The sequence below is a fragment of the Amblyraja radiata genome, chromosome 14 (genome assembly GCF_010909765.2).
Source record: "Amblyraja radiata isolate CabotCenter1 chromosome 14, sAmbRad1.1.pri, whole genome shotgun sequence".
Classification (NCBI taxonomy): Eukaryota; Metazoa; Chordata; class Chondrichthyes; order Rajiformes; family Rajidae; genus Amblyraja; species Amblyraja radiata.
In genome coordinates, this window is record NC_045969.1 from 22,658,204 (window position 1) to 22,682,146 (window position 23,943).

A 23,943-nucleotide genomic window follows, 5' to 3' on the forward strand; every position below is an offset into this window, starting at 1 on the left:
ATAATCAAGGATGAGCCATTCCCTCTTCTCCCCTCTCCCATCGGGCAAAAGGTACAGAAGTGTGAAAACGCACACTTCCAGATTCAGGGCCAGTTTCTTCCCAGCTGTTATCAGGCAACTGAACCATCCTACCATCAACTGGAGAGCAGTCCCGACCCATTACCTCATTGGAGATCCTCGGGCTATCTTTGATCTTGCACTAAATATTCATGTTATTCCCTTTATATTGTGGATGGCTTGATTGTAATGTATTGTCTTTCTGCTGACTGGTTAGCACGCAACAAAAGCTTTTCAATGTACCTCGGTACACATGACAATAAACTAAACTTAAACTTAACTCAAAATAGGCCACATGCATGGTAGCAGCATGACTTGGTAACTAGAGCTGCGGCCCCACAGCTCTCGTGATCCTGACTCGGGTGCTGCCTGTGTGGAGTTTGCATGTTATCCTTGTGACCATGGGGGTTTCCTATGGGATGCTTAACTTTCCACATTTCAAAACTGTGCTCATTGGTTAATTGGCCAATGTAGATTACCCTTGGTGTAAGTAAGCAGTAAAACGAATCAAAGAGGAATTGATAGGTGTGTGACAGGAAATAAGTTTCAGGAATTAAAGGGAAATAAGGAGGGGCTTGCACTTCTGGGAGTCGGCAAGGGCCCGTTAAGCAAACGACCGCTTATAAGTAATCCGGTTCACGCAGGTCAGGTGGGAAGTATTTAAAGAAATATATCTGTATGGCATTTCCTTTTACAATGTTGTCCCAAATTGCTGTATTTTTCTCTAGGAACAGTCTCACTTTCATCAATGTGAAGTCCTGGTATGTTACACCCCAAAGTCTAAATGTCACATCACACGAGCCCACTCTCTCTATTCCTCCAACCACAACACTTGGCAACATTTCAAGTAATTATTCATTGTGTTAAAGTAACAGGAAATACAAAAATCTTTAAGGCAGTACGGCTTATGCTTTCACCAAGTGATATTAATAGGAATATATCCACAGCTGGCAAAATAAACCATCATCTCAGCTCTCTCGCAGGGCTGACAATGAGGCCAGGATTCAGAAATGGAAAAAAATCACAGCCAGTACAATTCAGCTGTTTTCATGTAAAATAATAAATACAACCAACTGCAAGCCAATGGGCACTGGTCTTGTCCTGGAAGTAGAAGATTACATAAACAAAATAAAGTTTGACAGCTCGGTGGTTGATTTGCTTTTGTCTTGTTCAAAACTGGAACCCTGGTGTTTAACAGAGTGGGTACCAGGATGTGAACAACGTGTAGTTCCAACTGGGGACAAAATGTTTCGGGGAGCATGAGGCTTTTTTTCTGTTAGTGAAACCTTCTGATTTAAATCAAGAAGCATATAAAACTGGAACAACGAAAACAGTTCTGAAATAGAAATACAAGACTGAATATAATCAGTTCTATGTTGGCATGAGCCCAAATACAGCAACAGGTCTTGCCAGGTAGATGTCAACATGTACATTGTTTGGTATGTTAAGGATTGATCATGCTGTAGAACAGTACATAGTTCACATCTGGACAGACTGGTGCAGGGCTGTTATTAATGACGCCCAAGGTCCAGCTCCTCAATGCTAAATACAATGGAAAACAAAAACCAATTACTGAAACAACAAGGCATGCACTTAGTGCCACTTCTACATTGCAGCACTTTCTTCACCAAACTGATGATTATGTCCTTTTTGATTACACTGCTTTTTGAACTTTGAGTACAAATGGATTGTAATCAAACAATAATGCTGAATCAATGGTTCCTTTGGTGTGATAGCTACCCAACTGAGAAGGGTTTACAATTGTTCTGCAAATGAGACCAGGTCAAATCTGATTGTTATAACAGCAACATGCTGGTAGGATGATGTCTGTACTTCCCACACACACCCAGCAGACCTTGACGGCTCTTCAATGTAATGGCTTCTTTATTTTCAATGCAGATCTAATTAGATAATGGGAACTAATTCCCAGTGTTTTCTTGCCTTGGGTTATTTGATCATTTGTCACAGAGAGAGAGAAAACATTCTATAGCCTTCCAAGACATCCTGAAGTGCTTCACAGTCCTGTAAGTATGATTGTCATTATAGCATGCTAGTCAATTTGCAACAAATGAGATAAATAATCATATAATTTGTATTAGCAATAGTGTATAGTATTGTATATAATAGTGTATAGCAATAGTATATAATGTATTGTATAGTGTTGGCCGAATTACAACACGTGGGAGAACTCTCCAATGGTGTTGTGCGCTCTTTCATATTCACCCATTGCTGGAACTACAGTTTTTACTTCATCCTCCAGCTGAAATCTCTGATGAGAGAGAATGTGTTTTGCCGCTCAGTCCTAATAACAAAGACATTACGGAATTTCTATCAAAGGGCTGATCAGATAAATAAGGGAAATCAATTAAATTGAAAAATGAATGGAAATAGTTAATGAAAAGATAAATCATTAGTTGCGCCACTTACCCCTTACAGTCCACACCCTTGCTGTGGATTATAAGCTAAAGTTCCTGGAGAGTGAATTTGAACCCAAAGGTGAAAGAGTTATGAGTGAGCAAGCACAAAGGCTTAACAAGTGAGTGCCTCAGCAGAGATGCATTTAATTAGACAAATACCAGGTGGTTCATCGTAGCTCCAACCATTTTGTTGATGTTCCTATTTTCGGGCAAGACCTCGGGATGAAGTGTCAACACTTTGGTTGCATCCACAAGGTTGTTAGGCATGATAAGATGCATCGCAAGACCTGAGAAGCGCTGATGCAAGAGAAAGAGGTGAAGCAGCGGGATATTAAATGTCTCTTAGTTTTAGTTCCACCAGACTTGAAGCAGGCCAGTCACATCCTCAAGGTGGTGCTCAAGTGAAAGGTTCCAGCTTTGGTCTGACCATAGCTTCAGCTCGCACAGTAAACCAGGCCTTGTATTGTCATGCAGCAACATGTGGAATCACTCCACTAACAGACTCTCATTCTTAAATGTATTTTTCCAGCTGCTGTGAAACAGGTGTTGTTGGATAAATGCGAATAAAGAAGTCGATATTTGGATGTTTTATATCGTGGACTGGGAGCTGAACTTGCAATCCTATTCCAGATCCACACATAAATCTGGGCCAGATTCCAACATCTGCAAATTCCCTGTCTGTTATTATCTATTCTGGGGAGTTGGGTAGATCCGGCTGGTGAAACAATCATATAAGCATGACTCTCAGCTTCCAGATACTTGGTCACTTTAATTATCCATCCCTCCCTTACTCGAACCTCTCCATTCTTAGTCTCTTACAGTGTTCCAATGAAGCTCAATAAGATGAACTGTACCTAAGCTTTCACAAGTAATGATCCTTCAGTTTCCATTTACATCTCCTCTGGACCCAATCCTTCAGTCTTTACCATCGCTTTCACCTTTCATCCCCATTCATTGTTACACCTGATCTCTCTGCATTCCACCCTGTTTAATATTTTACTTGCTTCCCTAATTTCTCTACAAGTTAAAATTTATTACAATGCCAACAATTTCCTGTTCAAATGATAAACCAGTGACCCTTTTTTGATTTAATATTTTTCCTTGGGATCTTTGGGATGCTTCACATCCAGTGAGATGATCCTTGGCATCTAAAATAGAACCACCACCACACTAACTTGTGGAGTTCCCACTTAATTTTAATTTAAGTCCAAAACTGAAAGGAAAATTAATACTTTAATTTATACACTACCTTTCACATCCTCAAGGTAACAACATTTGTTTTCATGGATGACTGAAGTGGCTATTCAGTCCCTTGTGTCCATGGCAAATGAAAATCCGGTAAAAAAAGAGACACAAAGTACTGGAGGAATTTAAAGGGTCAGGCAGCATCACTGGAAAACATGGAGCGGTGACATTTTGGACCCTTCCATTTCACAGCTTTTGGTCCAGGTTTTACTTTGGATACATCACCTCGTATTGAAGGAAAATGCCGGTGATGAAATGGGAGAGAATTTCCAAATTCCCTTGCATTCAAAGTATTCTTTCCAGTCGTACAGAGTGGAGATCTTTTTGATTATTCTGAACTCCGGATTAATATGAGAAGTTGCAGAGGCTGATGAATCATGCATTGAAATGCCTCAGGAGTATCCATGCAAGTTTTTGTTGCACTATACATACCCCATTAAAGTAAGCTCTCAATAAATGAGGGAAGGGGTGGTATCCGGGTTGAAGAAAAGACTGAAGAGTAGGTAAAACTCTGCAACTTCTCATGTTAATCCAGAGTTCAGACCAATCTAAACAAATCTCCATTCTGTAAGACCTTTTAACAGTCTCTGTAAAAAGAATGTTTTTAAATGAATGTGATTAGATATAGTGGTGTTCACTCAAATTTTGCCAAGAAAGCACAACAAGCTCTTTGAAGTTGAAATTTACATGTTCAATATCAGGGTTGGTGTTTTGTGAGAACCTCAGTCTGTAAGATGAGGAGGTAAGGTAACCCACGTTTGTTCACATAGAATCACAGTTTGCTAACAGCATAAAAACAGGCCATTTGTCCCATCAAAATTGTGCAAGCTCAATGTAAAATATAGTTGGTCCAACTTCCCTCTCCCCTTAACCCTGTACATTCCTTCCTTTTAGATACTTATCCAGTTCAGCAATTGAACCTGCCTGAGAAGTGCATTTCTCAATCACCTTCTGTGTAAAAGGTTTTCCATGTGCTGCTTTTGGATTTTTTGCTAATCATATTCAAGTTATGACCTGAGTTTTCAAAGTCTCCATCAATAGGAGACATTTCTCTCAATATGCTCTTTCTACACTTTTTGTAATTTTAAGTAGCTTTCACAGATTTCCTTATGGTCTCCTCTGTTCCACAGGTTATGAGTGTACTGACAAAGTCAGACCCCGGGTTCTGATGTCCAGGCTATTCAGTGCAAGGTTAATGCCTCCACCTTTTTGCTCAAAGGCTACAGTTCCACATTGGCAGCACTGAGAGAAGTGACAAGTTCAAGATTCAGGTTTGATCCCATCTGAGTGTAAAACTAATGCAAAACAAACTAAACTCAATGAAAGACCTTTCATTCGCCCTGGTGGGCAGGAAGGTGCACACAATAATGTGGTGGTGTTTATTTATCGCACCTGTGAGTTAATTGAAGCAGAAATGCCTTAGTTCTCATGTTCGGCCTCCGTGTCTGCCTGAAAGGAGGAAGACAGCTGCCAATGCGCAGGATTTGTAATTTCCATAGAGTCGAGCTGCCTGCCAAATACCAGACAGCTTAAATGTCATGCAGGGCTCTGACCCACCAAATCAATCATCGAGGCTCGAGGAGTCAGCCAGGGCTCAGTGTATGGCACATTTGCTTCTCAGACAGAGGAATGCTGATTCAAGTCACGCTCAAGACATTTGAACATAAAAGTTCCAGGCTGACACTTCCATGCGCTGCTGAAGGGTTCCCTGCATTGCTGGAGGCTCCACTATTTGTGGTGGTTCAGAGTGGAATTTGCGAGCTGACCTTTGTTTGAGTCTACTCTACCACGTCTGAATGTGGGTTTCAGCACTTCCAAGACTGATGCCTGTCTTTCCTTCCTGGTGAGGAAAAGCTGTCAATTTCAGCAGGGATATGACTGGCCAAATGGCCTCCTCTTGAGCTGCACATTTGTATTATTCTGTTCCATGCAAATTCCAACAAGGTGCAAAACACAAATAGCCAGGTGAATCTCTCCAGGATAGACCAGCCAAGGAGTGCCTACTGTATGTGGTGAAATACTTGAATCAAAGGTTAATGTTCGTACTAAATAAAATGGATGAATATTCAACCAACATTAGGTCAGACCTTCTCTCAAATTTGGTTAATTAGCTACTGCCTATTATCCACAGCAATGGTGCCTGGTAGTAAGTGAATGGGCATGTGAAAGATAACATGCATAGACTTGATGGGCAGAAGGGACTATTTTGAACGAAATTTGAATTATATATATACACATAGAATAGAGCATGGGAACAGGTACTTCAGTGTACAATATCGGTGTCAAACATGATTATATGTTAATCTCTTTTGCTGGCACTTGATCCATGTCCCTCTATCCCCTGCATTTAAAAGATTTTTAAACGCCACTGTCAAATCTGGTTCCATCACCATTCCCGGCAGCGCTCTCCAGGCACCAGCACTCTTTGGGTTGAAAAAAATCTTGCCTTGTAAATCTCCTTTAAATGTAGCCCCTTGTATCTTAAAGCTGTTTCTCTCTCGTTTTTTTGGCATTTCAACCCCGAGAAAAGGTCTTGTCTACCCCATCTATGCTTCCCTTAACTTGACATATTTCTATCAGATCTCCCCACAAACTCAAGTGCTCCAGGGAAAATAATCCATTTGATCTAAACCTCATGCCCGGTGTCTTTTTACCACTCTATCTACCTGTGTTGCCACTTTCAGGGAGTTATGGACTGGCACCCCAAGATCCCTTTGTACATCTGATATTAAGGGTCTTGCTATGAACTGTATACTTTTCCTTTACATTCAACCTCCCAAAGTGCAACACCAGACACTTTCTCGAATTAAACTCCATCTGCCAGTTATCCACCCATATCTGTAACTGATCTAAATCCTGCTGTATCCTTGGACAGCCTTCTCATTGTCCACAACTACATGAATTTTGTTCATCATCTGCAAATGTACTAAGCAACGTATCTACATTTACACCCAAGTTGTTGATATATATACAGGTGCACAACCTTTTATCCGAAAGCCTTGGGACCAGACACTTTTCGTAATTCAGAATTTGTCGGTCTTCGGAATGGAAATTTTTTAGCGTAGATTTTAATGGCTGGCTCAGTGGTAGAGTGCTCGGCTCATATCCGCAAGGTCGCGAGTTTGCGCCTTGATCCTGGCAGTTACTCGATCGCGAGTTTGAGTCTTCAATGTCGTTTTTTCTTGCAGAATAAATGTTTGTATGAAATACAGTGTAGGAGAAGTGTACTGACTGTGTGGGCAGAACTTTGGAAGTGATTGCCCACCAGTCTAAAAAGCCGCTGTGTCTCCCTGTCCCTGGGATAGCAGGGGGCGATCAAACAGCACAATACCCCCCTCCCCCTCCAACTCCAGAGGAATCCGCTCCCCGATGGGCCGCTACCAAAGATCATAGAGGAGATCCTCTATGATCTTTGACCGCTACAGCGACAAGTGGCAGTTCGCCCACAGCCCGAGCTGCGCCCCCTCATCCACCACCCCAAGAACAAGACGTACCTTGCACACCATCAGCTTCTGCCCCTACGTGTTCCTCTGGAGTTGGAGCGGGGCTGGGCTGGAGTTGCTGCTGGCTGTGGGTCTCTGGGATCTCCGTGCTTGCAGTGGGCCTGGGGGTCGGTGGGAGCTGTGGACCTACGGACCTACCTCCTGGAGCTAGCCAGCTTCGGAGCGTGGAGAGTTGCGGGGGCGAGCTGCTGCGACCCGACTCCGGTGGATGGTGACACCGGGAGCTCGTGGGTCTCCGGTGGGAGACTGCTTTGCGGGGCACCGGCAGCGGCGACTTCTCCCGCCCGAATTACGGGGTTGAGAGCAAACATCATAGAGGTTGAGAGTGACCTGGAGGGGGGCCTTACAACGCCCGGCGCGGCTGTAAATTGCCGTGGACTTGCTAGCGCCCGCCGGGGGCTCCAACATCAAGACCGGGGCAGGGCCCTACATCTCCCGGCGTGGCTTTGAGTGGCCGCTCCCCGATGGGCCCCTACGACGCCCCGAGCTGCGCCCCGTCATCCGCAACCCAGGTTCCTCTGTAGTTGGAGTGGGGCTGGGCTGGGCTGCTGTTGGCTGTGGGTCTCTGGGATCTCCGTGCTTGCGGTGGGCCTGGTGGTCGGTGTCCAATTGGTCCTGACACGGTCCTGCTGCAATCGCCGACGTGAAGACAGTGCAAAGCCCCCGCGCCGGTGCAATGGGCGGGGAGCTGGAGAGGAGAGGGAAGGGGTCACACACATGGCCGGGAAGCAGAGGGGTGTAGGTGGGGTGATACTGAAGCGAGCGACAATCTGCTGCTGCCTGCCCCGCTGAATTAAAAAGTTCCCACGCAAGACTCACGAAACACTGTATATCGTGAGTCTACCGTGGGAACTTTTTAATTCAGCGGGCAGGCAGCAGCATATTGTCAATTATTAACCCTCCCGCGCAATATACCCTCATCTTCTCTTTTATGAATGGGGATTTAGTTCCCCTTTCTTCGAGGACCGACCGGAGGTTCCGCTGTCACCTCTGCGGGCCGCCCTCGGTGAACGTTTTCAAGGACCTTTCTTCAAGGACCGAAAAAATGGCCGCTATTCGGAGGTTTTCGTTATTTGGATCTTCGGATAAAAGGTTGTGCACCTGTATAACGAACAACAGAGGTCCTAGCACAGATCCCTGTGGACCTCCACTAGTCACAGATGTCCAGCCAGAATAATACACCTTCCACAACAACCCCACCTTCTAGACAAAAACAAGTTCTGAATCCAAATTAACAATTCACCATGGATCCCATGCATCGTAAACTCCTTGATCAGCCCATTTATCAAATACTTTACCAAATTCCATCTAGACAAAATCCACTGCCCTCCCCTCATGAATCGCCACAGCCACCCCATAAACAACTCAATCAAAAGATATGACCTGCAATGGACAAAGCCATGCTGACTGTCACTAATTATCCCATTCTTTTCTACATGACATTCACTGGCCTAGAATTCCCTGGATAATAGTTAGTTGCCTATTAAACAAAGGAACAACAGTGGTGACTATTTGCCTATCCTCTAGTGATCTCGCCTGAGAAGATAAAAAGATCTTCCACAAGGTCCCTGCTATCTCCTCTCTTGCCTCTCTCAATAACCTGGGAGAAAATCCCACCAGTCATCCCAAGGGATTTATCCACCTTGATGATTTTCAAGAGTGCTAACACCACCGCCTTCTTGATCTCAACCTGCCCTATCATATTATTATACCTTCCACTGATCTCATTATCTTCCAAAGATAGACACAAAAAGCTGGAGTAACTTAGCGGGACAGGCAGCATCTCTGGAGCGAAGGAATGGGTGACGTTTTGGGTTGAGACCCTTCATTATCTTCCATGTCATTCTCCTTGGTGAATATAGATGAAATGTTCTCATGTAGCACCTTGCTTACATTATCTTACTCAAAGCATAAATTGCCTCTTTTCTCCTTAATTGGTCCTACCTTCTCAGTAGTTACCCCCTTGTTTTTAATGTATGCATAAAAAGAGTTGGAATTTTCTTTAATCCAACTTTGCTGGTCCCTTTTGACCCTTCCAATTGCCTGCTTGAGTTCTTTCCTGTTTGCTTTATGTTTCTCAAAGTGCCTGTCTGATTTGATCTTCCTAAACCTTACATATGCTTCCTTTTTCTTTTTGACCAAATTTACAACCTCTCTGGTCATCCAAGGTTCTCTTACATTGCCATATATCCCTCTGCCTAACTCAGACATGCCGTTCTTGAACTCTGATCAGCTAGTCTTTAAATGACTCCCACATGTCAGATTTACCTAATAACAGCTGCTCCTAATTTACTCACTCTAGCTTCTGCCTAATAACGTTGTAATCTGCCTTAACCCAATTTAGTACTTTCCCCCAAGGTCCATACCTATCCTTATTCATCACTATCTTAAAACTTATGAAGTACTGATCATCGTTCCCCAAACGTTCTTCCACTGAAACACAGGCCACCTGGGCAGGCTTGTTTCCCAGTATGTCCAGTATGCCCCCTCCTCGAGTTAGACTACCTGCATACAGTTTTAAGAAGTCCTCTCAAATAAACCTACCAAATTCTGCCCCCTTCAAGTCTTTTGCATTTGGGAAACCTCAGCTCATATTGTTCCTGTCCCTGCAACAAAACATGATCATTTATTACCCATGTGCTGACTTACATGTACGTGTGAAATAATTGCCTCAAAATTGAATTTTAATTTTAATTTTATAATCTGGCCGTGAATTTGACTCTCTTGTTGAACAACCTCAGTCCCACAAACTAACAATAGTTATTTATTGGAGCATTCCTCCAATTCTGGCTCCAATTCCTCCAATTGGGAGTCATTATCTCCCAATTCCCAGAGCTTTCATATCTGAATTTCCTCCCTTAACTCATCCACCTCCCCTTCCTCCTTGAACCTATTGTCTCACGAACTGGCCGATTATCTCCTTAGATCATTCAATATGAAGCTCAATTTGATTATATTCCTGTGGGAAAAAAATCTGCAGATAGTGGAAATCTGAAATAAAAACATGAAAACTCCAGAAACACTCAGCGGGTAAGGCACCATCTGTGGAGGGAGAAACAGTTAATCTTTCAAGTCAGAAATTTTTCTGAGAAGAAAAACTTGCGCTGTTAAAATACTGTAAAATGTTAAAGAAAGGCTCATAGATTCTGATACCTGAGATGTTTTAATCATACCCCGCATCTACAAGCTACTGATTCCATTATGAAGACTATTGCAGACATTTCTGGGTCCGCACAGGACATGACATCAGTCCTTTGGAGATGACCGCGATGTTGGATGATGTCACTCGGAGATGCCCAGGCATTGAGTCGGTGGGAGTGGCTGTGATGTCACCGCATGGTTCCCACAGGAGCAGCAGCGCCGTTGCCAGGAGTCTCTCCTAGAGCAGTGCTGGGAACTGGGCCTAGTAAATCCTGGCTTCATACAGCCCTCAACTCAACTCCCTCAACAACCCACAGACATGATCACATCATGAACCCTCAGGCAACAGCCCAAATATCCTCAGTCTTCCGGCCCATGTTGACTTTGCCCTCTACGGGAAACAGCCCCCCCCCCCAGTCCTGACTCTCTGTGTTCACCTTTGAGAGCTCCATAGTACACAAAGGGAAGTGTAGAGAAGGCCAGAAGTCACACTCAGATACATGGGCCATGACTGTTTACCTTTCCTTAAATGGCATGCACCAATTTCTGGGTCAATCTTTTTCTGCTGTGGTTGTTTGTAGTTTAGAACATTGTAAGGTTTAGTTTGAATCATCTTTAAAAAAAATTCTGAGAAGGAATTTCAATCAAATTAATTTGAAGGGTTTTCAAAATTGTAGAATCATGTTAAAGGGTAACCTTTCTCTAGACTCTAAACCATAGAAGAAGACTGTTTGAAATGATGATTTTTTTTTTGGCGCACACATAAGAGCTCTCTTTTTTTTTTGCTGGGAAGAAATGTACACTAGATGGCCATGGAGACTGATATTTACTTGCTCACCAATAGATGCCCAATCTGATTTTCACTAGGATCACTTGGCTTCAGACCTCATCACAGCTTTGGTCTAAACATGGATCAAACAGCTGATTTCATGAGGTGAGGTGAGGATGACTGCCCTTGACCTTAAAGAATCATTTGACCAGGGGGGGAGGGGTGTACCAGGGTTACTTTTCTGATTTTCAAACCTGCAGTAAAACCCATTCAGGTCGTTGGTCAGCTGACGATTGTCCAAAGAGCTGTGGTTTCCTCTTGTAGCTGGTAATTTCTTGCAAGCCCTTCCAAACTGAAGACGAGCCACTAGCTGAGAACTTGCTCCTCGACTTCTCAGAGTACCTTTCCTAGGCAGCTCTGATTCCTCTTCTCAGCTTGTACTTGGCCTGCCTGTAGAGGTCTGCATGCCCGCTCCTGTAGGCCTCCTCTTTTGACTGTCAGAGCTGTCTGAGTTATGCAATGAACCAGGGCTTGTTGTCGTTGAACCATGTCTGGGTCTTAGTTGGAATGCAACTGTCCTCGCAAAATCTGACATATGATGATTTAGTGTCCGTATATATATACTCATCGGGGCTTGTGGTTGCTTCCCTGAACACATTCCAATCCGTGCAGTCAAAGCAGGATTGTAGGTTCTCAATGCCCTCGCTTGTCCAACTTTTCGTTGTTCTGACCACAGGCTTAGCAGCTTTTAGTTTCTGCCTGTAGGTCGGAATAAGGTGAACTAGACAATGATCAGAGAGACCCAGACCCGCCCGGGGAATAGAGCGATATGTGTTCTTGATTGCCGTATAACAGTGATAGAGTGTTCTCTCCCCTCTGGTGGGGCAGGTAACATGAAGTCTGTATTTTGGAAGGTCACGGCTGCGGTTAGCTTTGTTAAAGTCCCCCAAAACAATGACCATGGAGTCCGGGAAGTCACTCTCTACCCTCATTACATGGTCATATGGCCCCAAATTGGCTCACAAAACTCCAAATGTGGTCTAGCCAGTGCCTTATAAAGCCTCAACATCATATCCCTGCTTCTAGTCCTCTTGAAATGAATGCTAATATTGCATTTATACCAATACAATGGAATTGAATTGAGTAAAACTGGTCAATGGGCATCAAGTGGAAACCACCAGTGGCCACCATCAGAACAAAGCAGCCTGCTTGCTTGGCGCTCTGTCAGTCAGTAAAGCATTAATTCCTTGCACCACTCACACACAATGACTGCAGTGTGTAGCACTCATTGGAGGCACTGTAATTATTTGCACGCCAACAGCACCCTGCAAACCCATGACATCTATTGTCAACAAGGACAAGGATAACAGACGCATGCAAACATTACCACCTTCTTCTTCTTGCGTTTGAGGCAGCAGAAGTCTGCAGCAGGGTGATGCCATCTGGTTCAACATCCGTAGGTGCCCGCCCTAAAATGGGCGCATGCTCTGGGTTGGCGCCAAGCTGCGGCGCTGCTGCTGTCTCTGTTTGTTGTCGTTCGCCTGACTGAGGTCAGTTGACAGGCTCACCACGTGGAGGTCGGCACTACGTGGAGCCCCATTGTTCATGAAAGTTCCCCTTCAAATTCGGAAAGATATCACCAGTCCTTCATTGTCATTAGGTCTAAATCCTGAAACTCTCTGCTCAAAAACACCATGAAAGTACCTTCATCAGAAGATCTCCAGTAGTTCATCAAAGTGGTTCAACACTATCTTCTCAAGGTCAATTGAGAAAGATTCATTGCTGGCCTTGTCAGCGATACCCATATCCCAAACATGAATATAAAAAGTTGGTGTTTAAGAAGTTAAAAGTGGTTGGTTTACATAGACTAGGCTTGTAACCTCAGAAATTTAGAAAATTCATATGTGATATGATGGAAGTGCTCAAACTAATAGTGATTTGTTGTGACAGCAATAAACTATTTCCTCCAGTGGGAATTCCAGAAGAGGGAGGGGTGAGGCATAGTCTTACAATCAGTGTTTGCCTGCACAGCGGGAAATTAGGAAGAATATTTTCACATAAAGGGTGATGCAAACCTGGAATGTTTCAGAAAGCCGGGAATTACTTGGACTTTAGGACAGAGAGGTTTTTGGAGGGAGATAGTGTGAGATATATGGATAAACAGAGTGTAGCTCTGATCAGCCATTAATCAGGTTCAATGGTCCTCCTGTGTGTATTTATAATGAGATGCCCAGCATAGAGGTGGGTGCTTTATATAATTTGGTTAAAGAAATGCAGGTAGCATGTTCAGATTCTTTTCTATGGTATTTGGAAAGGCAAAGGAATATACATAATTCTTGCTGTTAAGGGAACCCCAAACAAACTTGACTGCATCGGATAAACCACTGCCAAGTTTCACACAGCAGGGTCATGTGCATGATGGATGGAGTACGAGGCAACAAATGAGTAGGAAATGGGAAATAGTGAAAAGCCAGAAACATCGTCTTGGTTTTGATGTCAACATTTCCCAAATGTTTCTCATGTCTCAGTGCTTACTATCAAGTCAAGTGTAATTTATTTTCAGATGCACAAGTACGCTGAGGTATAGTTAGAGTGAAAAGCGTGCTTGCAGAGGCCTCGCAGGCACATCGACTCGGACAACATCCAAAAGCATAAATTATATATAAATGACACGTAGGTTCTCAAATAGTGAAAAGGTAAGGCTGCAAAAAAAGTAAGTTATTAGTGCAAAAATATACAATTAGTGATACAAATCCATGGCCATGAGAGAAGTGGTCTGTAGCGTTGTTTTGTAGAGGTAGGATTAGGGCTGTGCATGTTGGTTTTAGGAAAGTAACTGTGCCAGAACCGGTTGGTGTGGGACTTTGAGCTTCTGGACCCTACTGTTCGACCAGCGAGTAATCTTGACAACTGTTTGGTCGCCTTCTCTCTCCTTTTCAAAGTTGGTGCTAGAGGGAGAAGGGAACAAGTGACCTATCTAGTGGACAAGGTGTGGTCATTGGGAGACAATCTTTGTGTACCAGTCATGCAGTAGACCTGAACACTTCAGCTCAAGCCCCAGCTCTGCAGTGTGAGAAATTGAACTAATTGATCAAAATCTGAAATGCTACTCAAAATATAGGTTAAAATAACATGTAATTGCCCTCACATGTATTGATGTAGCAGTAATTTTATCCAAGATAAGAGTCAAGAGTGTTGCATTTTTATATGTCCCAAAACAGAACAATGAAATTCTTACTTTCAGCAGCACAACAGATATGTAAACATAGTACTCTGTAAAACCCAGGAATGAAATAATAGTGCGGTCAGGGTGGTGTGGGTCTCTGATGATGCTGGCTTCCTTTTGGAGGCAGTGACTCGTGCATCGATGGTGCGGAGGTCAGAACCCGTTATGGACTCAGCAGTGTTCATGGCTTTTTGTAATCTTCTTCTTTCCTGGGCATTCACGTTGCCAAAATAGGCCAGGATGCAACCAGTCAATATGCTCTCTACTATATGCTTGCATAAGTACAAAAGAGTATTTGGTAATATTCTAAATCTCCTCAGTCTTCTCAGGACGTTGAGGCACTGATGGCCTTTCTTTATGATTGCATCAATGTGCTGGGACCAGGACAGTTCTTCAGAGCTATCCATGCCCAGGAATCTGAAGCTTTTGACTCCCTCCACCACCGTCCCGTCGATGAAGACAGGTTTGTGGATCCTTGTCCTTCCTCTTCCAAAGTTCACAGTCAGTTCCTTGCTCTTACAGGTAAGAGGGAAGTGAATTTTAAAGAGCCATAACATGCAAAAAGGTGAATTTGCCTGCTTGAGAAACAGACCAGTAGGCGAAGGGGCTTTGTACCTAATTAGGCTTTTTGTTCCATGTGAGCACTATCATTTTTCCTTTGGCTGAGAGCTACTGTTACTCCACCCAGTAACCAACTAAAAGCTATAAAATCTCAAGAAATCAAGCTGGATATTAGTAATGAAGAGTTTGAAGTTGTTCCTATGAAATATTAGGATATAATAACATTCAGTCTACTTTATGCAACCTTATCTACTGTATTATATTTGCTTAATTCAATGATAGAACATAGTTACATGTGGTTAAATGGTAGAGATTTACCAAGTGAATATTCAGAACAGTTAAAGTGAGCTGGCGCTGATCTGTAATAAGCACCGAATCAGGTCATAACTCCTCCACAAGTATTCATGCTTTAACTGCACCAAAGCAAATCTGGTTTTATTGACGAGGTTCATTCCAAACCACTCAAGAAAAAAAAATGGTATAAAAAGGTTCTGGTTAGAAACAGATAACCTGGCAAAGCAGAAGGAGGCCAATTGGCCCTTTGTACCCGTGTATTCTCTGAATCCGCTATCCAATCATGTTCCAGCTACAGAATAATGGGAGGCCATTTGGCCCTTCAGACCCATGCTGGCTCCTAACATAGAATCCCACCTGTCCCCTTTTCCCCTCCTCTTGGCCTTGCAACTTGTTTGTTCTCTGTAATTCCTCTCCTCAGCTTTTGCCAAATAGTACGTTTGCAGGTTATTATTGAATTATTGAATTAGCTTCAATTACCCATTTAGACTGCCAGCCCAACAACTGACTGCATAAAATAAAGAAAAAGTCCTTAACATCCATCTGCTGCTTTTGCTTATTATTCAACATGCTTGTTTCGTTGTCGATTGTCCTTTGATGTCCTCTGTAGCTTTTACAATGGAAACTAGGGGAAACAGTTTTGTTACCTTTCCTTGACCATCGTTCCTTTTTGCATATCTTTCATTCATTTGTTCGATATCTCTTTATATCATTGTCTATAATTCTAGTTTCCCTTTCCCCTGGCTCTCAGTCTGAAGAAGGGTCGCGACCCAAAATGCCACATATTCCTCAGATGTTGCCTGACCTGCTGAGTTACTCCAGATTTTAGTGTCTATCAACAATTCCCTTTCTCCATTGATGATGTTACAGGGACGGAGGGTTTATGTTATGAGGAGGGACTGGATCGGCTCGGACTTCTTTTCCCTGGAAAATTGGAGCCTGTGATGTGACCTTATAGATGTACATAATATTTCCAGAGGAAGTGATGGAGGAGGGTACAATTACAACTTTTAAATACATTTCAACATATAAATGGATAGTAAAGATTTAGAGGGATATAGGCTAAATGCAGGTTTAGAGGGATATAGGCTAAATGCAGGTTTAGAGGGATATAGGCTAAATGCAGGTTTAGAGGGATATAGGCTAAATGCAGGTTTAGAGGGATATAGGCTAAATGCAGGTAGTCCTGATCAGCATGGATTAATTGGGCCTAAGGTCCTTTTTCCCTGCTGTATAACTAACTCTGTGACTCTATGGACCGGACAGGATGTGAAGTTTTCCCCTCCTCTTTCTGTGGTTCTCTACTTAGCAACACTTAAACTGCTCTTCAAAGAATTTAAAAAAAATCTTGCAGGTGCAAAACTGGCATTATTAATGGGCATAATCATTCTTGAACTGTAAGCAGTTCATGTAATTAAGTGCCTGGGAAGGAAACACAGCTGCTCTTATTGTTACTGTACTGTTGTCATACAAGTGTTACTATTATTGCAGTTGATCTGACAGGAGTTTTGAATCACCCCTGGAGATGAAATACTTTTGGTTGTTCTAGTTTTCGATTTTACCCTGAACATATTTCTAAAGACCTTCTGACCTCTGACTTAGCATGACCAGTCCCCAAAAGAGTTTGAGTGATGTGTAATGGTTATGTGATATATATTTGAAAGATGATAGTGAGTTAGTGAGATAGTACGCCACTTGTAACAAGACTTGCCATTGCTGTGAGCTCTGTTCCAAAAGGAGCTGGAAACAGCTTCGAACTCTCCTAGCTGAATTGCATCATTTAATAGGCACTTGGTGGGGATGTTAGCACTCAGCTTTGCTGCTTAAATAATCTCTTTCTTCCTTTCCTGTGGAGTCTCACCATTCCCCAATGTCGGTAACGTGTGGCATGTATGCTTCTTGCGAGCTGGATTGTACAGGCGGTGGCTCCGATGACCTGGAGTCACCGGTAATGATGATAAGGAGAGCTGGCTTTTCTCTCCTCCGTGACTAGCTGAGTTTGGCTCTTCTAATGTCATGGCATGTTTATTTTGTACGGGCCATACTAATCCTTGAGGGCAGCTTTACTTTCACAATCACAAGCAGAGATTGTGTGCTCAACTGGCTAATGCATAATTTACTTGTAATGGGAATGGCTGAACTCCCTAATATGCCCCAGAGAATTCCTGGAGAGTTTACACAAGTGCTATTGAATTTCGCTCAGAGGCTGCAATTAGTGAAAAGAAGCATGCGTTCCGTCAAAAGTGACTAGTGATTAGAGTGCAGGATGGACTGATTACTTATGGCATGCTTTTTAGCATTTTATGGGTGGGAAATTGGATCATGCTTGGCATGGAGCTGATCAGGAATCTTGTGTGAGTATCATGCAAGTTCTAATTCCTCATTGGTATTTACATTCAGTTACCTCTGCAGGAGTTTGGGTTGTACAACTGAAATTGAGGTTGGAATGAAAACTGGCTTCCTATGGGTGGGGTTTGTTGTCTTCTCTTTCTATTTCTTCTTCTCAAGGTGAAGGATGAAACGGGGCAGGCAGCGGAGTGGTGTGTAAAGTGATGCACTCCCCCTGCTGCTTAAAGGGCCTCTGTGTGCTCGCCATGTGTGGCCTGAAGATTCACAAAACCATCACAAGTGGGTTGACACAAAATACTGAAGAAACTCAGCGGGTCAGGCAGCATCTCTGGAGAAAAGGAGGTGGCGACGTTTCAGGTCGAGACCCTTCTTCAGACTGAAAGGAGAGAGGGAAACGAGAAGTATGAAAAGATTCAGAACAAATCAGAGCAGGTACTGATGATCAAGGAAAGGCGGAGCCCAGAATGGTTCATTGTTGGCAGTGGAAGAGGTGATAACTAAAGGATATATGGATGCAAACAGTGGAACATAGAAACATAGAAAATAGTCCAGGAGTAGGCCATTTGGCCCTTCGAACCTGCACCGCCATTCAATATGATCATGGCTGATCATCCAACAGTATCCTGTACCTGCCTTCTCTCCATACCCCCTGATCCCTTTAGCCGCAAGGGCCACATCTAACTCCCTCTTAAATATAGCCAATGAACTGGCCTCAACTACTTTCTGTGGCAGAGAATTCCACAGATCCACCACTCTCTGTATGAAAAAAAAAATTCTCATCTCGGTGCTAAAAGATTTCCCCCTCATCCTTAAACTGTGACCCCTTGTTCTGGACTTCCCCAACATCGGGAACAATCTTCCTGCATCTAGCCTGTCCAACCTCTTAAGAATTTTGTAAGTTTCTATAAGATCCACCCTCAATCTTCTAAATTCTAGCGAGTACAAGCCGAGTCTATCCAGTCTTTCTTCATATGAAAGTCCCGCCATCCCAGGAATCAGTCTGGTGAACCTTCTCTGTACTCCCTCTATGGCAAGAATGTCTTTCTATAAGAACCATGCCATGTCTAGAAGAATTAGCAGGATGACTAGGGTGGAGGAGGGGTGGAGAGAGAGGGAATGCAAGGGTTTCTTGAAATTAGAGAAATCAATATTAATACTGCTGGGTTGCAAGCTGCCCAAGTGAAACATGAGGTGCTGTTCATCAATTTGCATGTGGCCTCACTCTGACAGCGGAGGAGGCCCAGGATAGGAAGATCAGTATGGGAATGGGAATGGGAGGTTAAAATGTTTGGCAACCAGGAGATCGTGCAGGCCAAGGCAGGCTGAGTGGAGGTGTTCAGTTAAATGATTGGTCAGTCTGCAATTGGTCTCGCCGATATATATTAGTCCCTCCGTGACTTGGAGCCCATGTTGTTTTCATCTCTGGTCATTGTCTGATTTTCTTTACCATGTGCTTTGTACCTATGATTATTAGTGGGCCGGTTTTGTAATGTTGTCCATGGGTGTGTTCTGTGTGTGTAATTCTTCCCTCAAACTAATTTGTTAAGTATGAATTATCAGACAGAACACCTGAAACAATAAGACCTAACCTTATGGTTTATTGACGCCTACATAATCCAGGCAAGCACTATAATGGATAAACACCCTTTACAATTTGATTGAAATGAAGAGCTTGTCATGTAAGGATGATGGCCACAGGGCCCATATTCAACATAATTAAGTACAGTTTATTGCAATGTGTTCCTCCCTTATTTGTAATTGCAAGCTTTAAATAAAAGAGAATCAGTAACATAAATACAAACAATACCACAGTTGTTTCATACAGACACCACCTTTAACAAAATAAATACTCTTTGGTTCAATCATCTTTATCTATCATCTGAGCCCAGGGATTAAATTGCTGACTTGGAGTTTCGTCAGTACATCTGCTGTCTGTGCAATGTATGATTTGGACAGGGATGGGAATAATTATCACGACAGATACTGGCCAGTGTGGATTGTGTAGTCTTTGGTGATGTGATTCACACTGAAGAATAAATAACTGCAGAGTAATAATTGTCTATTAAATGGTAAACAAATGTTATTAGCCAGTTATCAAAATCAGCACTTTGTCAAAAATGCCCATCTTTGGGTTGGAGAGAGAAGATTTAAACACTGCTTGAGGTAGCCCAGTGAGTGGGAAACATAGAAATAAGGTGCAGGAGGAGGCTATTCGGCCCTTCGAGCCAGCACCACCATTCATTGCGATCATGGTTGATCGTCCCCAATCAATAACCCGTGCCTGCCTTCTCCCCATATCCCTGGACTCCACTAGCCCCTAGAGCTCTATCTAACTCTCTCTTAAATCCATCCAGTGATTTGGCCTCCGCTGCCCTCTGTGGCAGGGAATTCCACAAATTCACAACTCTCTGGGTGAGAACGTTTTTTCTCACCTTAGTCTTAAATGGCCTCCATTTATTCTAAGACTGTGGCCCCTGGTTCTGCACTCGCCCAACATTGGGGACATTTTTCCTGCATCTAGCTTGTCCAGTCCTTTTATAATTTTATATGTCTCTATAAGATTCCCCCTCATCCTTCTAAACGCCAGTGAATACAAGCCTAGTCTTTTCAATCATTCCTCATATGACAGTCTCGCCATCCCAGGGATCAATCTTGTGAACCTACGCTGCACTGCCTCAATCACAAGGATGTTCTTCCTCAAATTAGGAGACCAAAACTGTACGCAATACTCCAGATGTGGTCTTACAAGAGCCCTATACAACTGCAGAAGAACCTCTCTACTCCTATAGTGAAATCCTCTTGTTATGAAGGCCTACATTCCATTAGCTTTCCTCACTGCCTGCTGTACCTGCATGCCAACTTTCAGTGACCGGTGTACAAGGACACCCAGGTCTCGCTGTACCTCCCCCTTACCTAACCTAACCCTATTGAGATAATAATCTGCCCCCTTGTTTTTGCCAACAAAGTGGATAACCTCACATTTATCTATATTATACTGCATCTGGCACGCATCTGCCCATTCACTCAACCTGTCCAGGTCGCCCTGCAACCTCCTAACATCCTCTTCACAGCTCACACTGCCACCCAGCTTTGTGTCATCTGCAAATTTGCTAGTGTTGCTCCTAATTCCCTCTTCCAAATCATTAATATATATGGTAATATATAAACCAAAGCTTAAATTCCGAATTCTGGGTTGATCCTGAAGGGCTGAGCTAAAGCAGGTTTTTTGCTCTTTTCACTCGCTAGTGAAGGAAATAAAGGATCACAGAGAAATAACAGTGGGCATCCTATGAAAGAGCAAGTAAGAATTAGAGAGAGTGAGTGTCAGAGTAAGAGAGAGAGAGAAAGAGAGGGAAAGACCCCACAAATACGCAGTTCATAAACTCGTTTGGAGATGATTAAGGCCAAAAAAGTGTTTGGTTCTCTCATGTGTTAGTCAGTCTGAAACATCTTCCACTATCAATTTTTCAAGAACACAAAGATGTGAAAAACAAGTTGTTACCACATTTCACTAAAATTCTTACACAATGATGCAAATTCATTGCCATACAGTAAGATGCTGCATCAACATCATGATGTTTGCGTTAAAAACCAATGCAGTGAGAGTACTGTTTACCTTGTAAAAGAGACTAAATAGGTTTTTACCAGAAGATTGCAAGCGGGTTTATATATACAAACACGTTGCAGTGCAATCTTGCACTCGTATCAACCAAGCTGCTAAGAAAACTGAAAGAGAAAAAAATAAAATTTTCAAAGACATTTGTAATCTTGAACCAATTGTAACATTCTCACCCGAAGAATAGAGTTTATGAGTGCAGGTTGAGTCTTTTTAACACATTAGCAATCAAATGAAGAAATCTATTACAAAACCAAAATGATAAAAAAGGTGTCAGAAATGTTTTTTTCCTGTTAATTAGGAAATTGTCTTCACATTGCTAAAGGGATGTCTTTTTCTTAATTAATGGAGAACAATTATTTTTCCTTAGTTTCTAATTGTGATTTTCACTGGTCATTTTGATATTGCAGATGTACTTTCTTCTGTTCATATCAAAACAGAATTAAAGGTAGTTCCTGTATCATTTTACTTGCCACAATTGCCTTGTTCCAATTAGGAGCCCTCCAAACCAATTTTCATTTTGCACAATCAAAAAATGATCCCCAAAGGGTTATAGAGCTAATCAATTATTTAGAAAGTGTATTCTCTGTCATAATGTACAGAATGTTGTAACATCCCACATATTCTATCTCCAGGTGAATAGCCATTCTAAATGTTTGCAGATTGCATCAGGTTACTAAAGCAGGTGATCTATTCCACATCTCTGAAACTTGGCTTTCTACAAACAGTTCCTTCTCTCTTCTCATCCACAATAGAAGAACCTTCTTTTAATATCCCCTTTTGAATTGTGAAAGTTTAACCTCACCTGGAACATATGTGCTAAACCCCTTCCATATTGTTTCAATTCAGTCAGAATGAACATTATAAATAAACCTCTGTTCTCTCTCTCAGGCACTTGGAATTTTGTCTAATGTCAGATTGAATGTCATCTGGCAAGAGGTACAGGTTCGGTGGGCGGCGCGACTCACGTCAGCAGTGGCCTCTGCAGTCCGTCTGTGTTTTTATTATTTTTTTGTCTTGTTTTTATGTAGTTTTTGTTATTTTTTTTGTCGGGGTATGTGTGTGGGGGGGCGGGGGGGAGGGGGTAACTTTAAAATCTTTCCCCTGCACGGGAGACCCGACCTTTTCTTTGTCGGGTCTCCGTTGTCGTTGGGGCTGCAACGTGGAGCGGCCTCCAGCAGGAACGACCTGGGGCTCCAGTTGCGGAGCTGCGGACTACTCACCGTCACGGAGCTGGCCGAGTCCGGAGCGGGTGGAGCTGTGGTGGAGCGCTGCTGCGACCCGACCCCCGGAGATTCGGAGGCTGCAACTGCGGGTTTGGCGGACGGCGGCACCGGGAGCCCGCGGGTCCCTGCTGGGTGACCGCTTTTCGGGGCTTCCGCAACGGCGACTTCTCCCGCCCGAGTTGCGGGGTTGAAGAGCACCTGAGCGGGGCCTTACATCATCACCCCGCGCGGCTTGGAATGGCCGCGGGACTTTGCGAGCGCACGCCGGGGGCTCTAACAACTAGACCCGGTGCGCGACCTTGCATCACCCGGCGTGGCTTTAATGGCCGCGGGACAATCACCATCGCCCGCCGGGGGCTTTGACTTTGACTCTGACTCTGACTCTGACATCGGGGGGGAGAGTGCAGTGGAGAGATAAGTTTTTTTGCCTTCCATCACAGCGATGTGATGGATGTTTGTGTAAACTGTGTTGTGTCTCGGGTCTTTTTTGTTTTGTAATGTATGGCTGCAGAAACGACATTTCGTTTGGACCTCAAGGGGTCCAAATGACAATAAATTGAATTGAATCATTGAGTCACAGAAAAGGGCACTTTGGTCCACCATGTGATTGGCAACCTTCTTGCACATCTCCACTAAACCCATGTGCCCACTTTAAGGCCACCTCCTTACATGTCCTGCCTATTTAAATGTCTATCTAAATACACCTTATACAGTGATTATATCTGATTCCACCTTCTCCTTTAGCAGTACATTGCAGATATCAACCACCCTGTGTAAAAAACTTATCCCTTCGATCCGCTTTAATATGCAATCCTCTCACATTAAACGTCTGCCCTGGTGATTTTGATCCCCTATCATGAGAAAAGATTTTTACTATCTACCCAATCTATACCACGCTAGAGGCAGGAAACATGTTCCCGATGTTGGAGGAGTCCAGAACCAGGGGCCACAGTTTAAGAATAAGGAGTAAGCCATTTAGAACGGAGACGAGGAAACACTTTTTCTCACAGAGAGTGGTGAGTCTGTGGAATTCTCTGCCTCAGAGGGCAGTGGAGGCAGGTTCTCTGAATGCTTTCAAGAGAGAGCTGGATAGGGCTCTTAAAAATAGCGGAGTCAGGGGATATGGGGAGAAGGCAGGAACGGGGTACTGATTGGGGATGATCAGCCATGATCACATTGAATGGCAGTGCTGGCTCGAAGGGCCAAATGGCCAACTCCTGCACCTATTGTCTATTGCCTATTGTCTATACCTTTAATAATCTTATCTACTTCTATCAAGTCACCCACTCAGCCTCCTTCATTCCATGGAAACTGAGCCCTGCTTTTCCAATCAATCTCTATAACTAAAGTTCTCTAATCCAAGGCAACGTGCTGGTAAATTTTCTTTGTACTAACTACAGCACACCCTCATCCTTCCTTCCTATAGGCTGATGACCAGAAATACAAACTATACTCCAAGTACAGTCTATCCAGTGTTTTGAAAAATTGCAACATAATATCCAACTATTGTATTGTGTGCCCCAATCTATAAAGGCAAGC